The sequence below is a fragment of the Lygodium microphyllum genome, chromosome 29 (genome assembly GCF_053477565.2).
Source record: "Lygodium microphyllum isolate KBCC chromosome 29, Lygodium_microphyllum_v1.1.10, whole genome shotgun sequence".
In the NCBI taxonomy this organism is placed as follows: Eukaryota; Viridiplantae; Streptophyta; class Polypodiopsida; order Schizaeales; family Lygodiaceae; genus Lygodium; species Lygodium microphyllum.
The window spans coordinates 113,575,542-113,580,110 of record NC_141163.1 but is presented as its reverse complement, the minus strand read 5'-3'; positions in this window follow the sequence as shown (position 1 = coordinate 113,580,110).

Genomic DNA, 4,569 nt, shown 5'->3' with positions numbered 1-4,569 from the left:
GTTGACACATCACCTTTTGTAAACCACCATGGAAGGCTAGTTGGGTCGTTCTATGATTAAATGGTGTGTAGATTTGTCTTCGATTTCATTGTATTGTCTTGGATCCACTTTGAGCCCTTGTATGAAGTTACACTAGCAAAGCAAAGGAGTAATGGGGCCTAAATTACTTGAGAGTGACTACTAGCAAGCCTATGGGTGCCTTTTAATATATCCCTAAGGGTTGCAAAGCATATAGAGGAGAGCTGAATAGCATTTGGGTAATTATAAATATATTGTTAAGTGCTAAGAACAATATAAGGGGCTGCTACTAGCGAGCATAGATGTGGATTAATAACATATTGCTACCAGTAAGTGTTAACACGTGCATAATGATAATCAATGCAAAATTAGTCATTTCTACCAGAATACACATATGTACAATAAAATAAGAATAACGAAAAACTCAATTTAAATTCACCTTAATTGGACAAAGTTCTAAGGCTTCCATCTTGTTGACCTTGCACCTAGCAAAGCAAACCCCTCCATCTTGTTGCAAAAATGGTTTAAAAAATAGCTTAGGCTAAAATTGTGAACTTTCCAAACTACATTTAGACAAGCTATAGAGCATTAAAAGCCACAATAAGATCAGGCACAACCAAAGTAAAAAGCTACTATTAAGAACAAATTTGGGCTCCATGGTTTTGAATTCTATTCTAGTGATTCCATGGTTTTGAATTCTACAAAAAAGCATAAGAAGCATACAAGGTCAACCTTCTTACACCCTAGAAAACCTAACTACAAGAATAGTACAAGCTACATATGTGGCATCATGTTTGGAAGAGTTACACCCATGATTGAAGTCCCTATGCTTAGAATTCTTGTAGAAAAAATTGAATGCAAACGGGGAAGGTAACTTAGAAGTAGTCTCCATGCTACTAGATCTTGCTAGGAGCCAGCCCCGACCAATTAACATATTTAAAGAGTTGCTAAATCACATAGGGTAAAGCTGAGTGTAAATAATTTAAGAAATAGAACCGATCAAATAGGAGGTATCATTGACATAGCCCCCATTCTCCTACTTTATGAGATTATTGAGGAGGTGCTAATCTCACATAAGATATGGTCGCCCTAGCCTCAGTTCTATCCTTGGAAACTACTTTAGTCCAAACCCTTAGTCGCAATGAACTAGATTGAAGGCTACTTAATTGTTGACCTTATCTTTTGTAACAATGCATTGAGATCAAACAACTTTAGTCCAAACCCTTGGCCTTAATGAACTACATTGAAGGCTACTAAATTTTTGATCCTGTCATTTGTAACAAGGTATTAGAGATCAAACAACATGTGAATGCAAAAAACACACAATGTTTTATCATATGCTAGCATGCTCTCATCTTGGAAACACAATTCTAGGAATTTTTTTAAAAAATGCTAGATCAAATGCAAAGATTAGGTCTACTCCATACAACATGTGAATGCAAAAAATGCACAATATTTTATCATATGCTAGCATGCTCTCATCTTGGAAACACAGTCCTAGGAAATTTAAAAAAACATGTTGGATCAAATGCAAAGATCATGTCTATTCTATACAAGTTTGATTATTAATGTAGAAAATGGTTTTTGTAGACACTTGTAAGCATCATTAACTAAAGATCTAATTGGGAAGATTGTGAGCATGTCTTTCTACACGATAGTCTTCTCAAAATGCATCACAAAATCCTAAGAATAATGTATTATTAGAAAGACCAACATAGAGCAAAATATTGCCTAATTAGGAGAAGGACATGGCTTTGATTGCATCAAATATAGATCTAATTAAATGTTAAAACAAGAAAAGATAAAGAAGCTCTAGCCTTATCCAATGGTTTCGATGCAACCAATGCTAATTCCTTCATAGTGTTTTCATATGATTTTATCAAGCAATATATTGTGAAGAAGTAAGGTTTACATTTCCTATATAAATGAGTAAAGTTTAGAAAGATCCAATATTCTTTGATCCCAAAAGAAGATGACCAAACAAAGGAAAAAGGTATCTAATGAGATGTCACTAGAGCTTAGCGTCTACCACCTTTTGCCAAATATATAGATTTTTATAAATGTTAAAAATATGAAAAGATAAAGAAGCTTCAATCTTGGCCAATGGTTTGGATGCAATCAACTCTAATTCCTTTATAATGTTTCCAAACTCTAGGCTTGTCGAATGGTTTAGATGCAACCATCTCTATTTCATTTATAACCTTATCCAATAATGCAACCAACTCTAGTTTCTTTATAGTGTCTCCACGTGATTTTTCGCAAGCAATATATTGACTAGAAGTAAGGCTTATTTCCCATATAAACAAGCAAAGTACAAAAAGACCCAATAAGCCTTGACCCAAAAGAAGAAGACCAAACAAAGGAAAAGGGCAAGAATATATCAAATGAGATGTTACTAGAGCTTAGCTTCTACCACCTATTGCCAATAAATAGAGACTTTTATACATGTTAAAGTATGAAAAGACAAAGAAGCTTCAAACTTGGCCAATGGTTTGGATGCAACCAACTTCGATCCCTTTCTAATGTTGCCGTGTGATTTTTTTGCAAAGGAGCATATTGACAAGAAGTAAGTATTACATTCCCCCTATTAACAAGCAAAGTAAAAGAAGATCCAATGCTCCTTAACCCCAAGGAAGAAGACTAAACAAAGGCAAAAGCTAAGAAGATACCAATGAGATGTCACTAGATCTTAGCTTATACCACCTTTTTCAATGAAAGCTCTACCTATGCAAATGTAAGTAGAAGATTGATAGCCTTGGCTATAGACATGATATTGTGGATCTAGATTTGTTTCTTGCACTCTACTAGATTGTGCAAAGGCCCAAACACTAAACTCAAAGAGAAAGGCCTCAAATAAATTTCACTTACCTTGTGTAGAAAGATTTAAATAAGCACAAAATGAACAATCACTTCTAGCGAGCCAAGTTCAAGGAATGAGACTTGTCAAAACCCTAAATGAGTGTAAACCTATATTTATAAATAGCATATTTATTTAAAAAATATGAAGATATAGTGTGCAATTTATTGAAAGTTTAAATATGTTTTTTCTAAGCCATATAAAGATAGGAAAGGAATACCACAACTATGGAAGGATACAAATCCATTGGAAGCATTAGTTGATTAGAAGCCATAAATATGATTCCATTAATCAAACTAGCATTCCTTCCACACTTTATGCACGTCAAATGCTAGGCTACTTCGCAATATCTATTGTGTAAAGCTGATGGGAAGTGACATTATTAATCATCAATTCCATTGTCCATTTTCCTAACACCATTTTTTGCAAAAGTTATTGATCTACAAAGTTCAATCTCAATCAAATGATTAGACATGATCTAATGTAGCTACAAAAAATACTTTTGTTGATGGTTTTGTAATGTGTCCACTAGTATCATCTAGGACACATCTTAGCAGTCCATCGGAAAGGATGTCTAGAAAGCTCAGCCCGGCACTCCCATGGAATGATACGGGACTTGCGATCTAGGTCTTCCCACGTCTGCCACGTAGCGGAAGTATCCTGGCCGTTCCCACTTAGGATCGATCGGAATTAGGGTTTTCTTGATTGGTCATTACCTATCAGCAACTAGCGTCGGACCCAAGTGAACTACTTTACGCAGAAACACCAGGTCCGAAGCGAATTCACGCTGCTTTTGGTTCAAGGAGAATGGGAAACGAGAGGGATGCAAAGCTCAACCTCTCTGCCATAAGGCATAGTCCCATTCCGTTCCCCTAAAACAGTGTAAATCGGTTAAGACATAACTCTAGGTCCACGCTTTCGTTGTTCGTGTCTTTTGACGATCATTCCGTTGTTCCTCAAGATTTTGAGAAAAGTTCCCGACTAACCAGGACCACCCATTCGTAGGACGGACCCATGGCCCATCCTCTGCACTTTCCTCGGTTTGTTTTAGTTATGTAATTATCTAACACATTTATTTGACATGTAACAATCAGCTTCTTTAATTAATCCGTTAAGCACTGGTTCCTTTACGTAATCTTATCACTTGACATAGAAAAACAATATCAAACAAGTTCTTTATTAACATATCATCATTTTTATCTTTGGAATACAAGGAGTTTCCGCCCGTAGGCTTGTCCATAATCCGCCCGAAGGCTATCCAGCAATCCACAGGGATCACTATTCTAAGCTTCCACCCGTAAACTAGTATGCGGGCCTCGAGATCCAATCCCGAGTCACGTTAGCCTCTTGTGCAGGACCCGGAAGGTGAGGGATTTATGGCCAAAGCCCCCCCTGGCACCCAAGCGTCCTCCTGCTCCAAGTAGAGCTCAACGGAGAGACCTCTCGCGGCGGGTTCCGTCCACGTTCCCGGCGCGGTCAACAACCCCCTTGGTTAGGGTTAGGCAGGCAGTCGGGGGTAATTGAAACTGCCTCTCCCTTCAGGCCTTCAACCTGAAGCATAGATATTCATTTAATTTGTAATTCATAAATCAAACAGTGCTCTAAATTCTCTAGCAAGCACAAACACTTTCATTAACCGATCTTGTTGTTGGCAAACTGCTAAGGAATGATTCTTTCCTTTCGAATGCATCAGC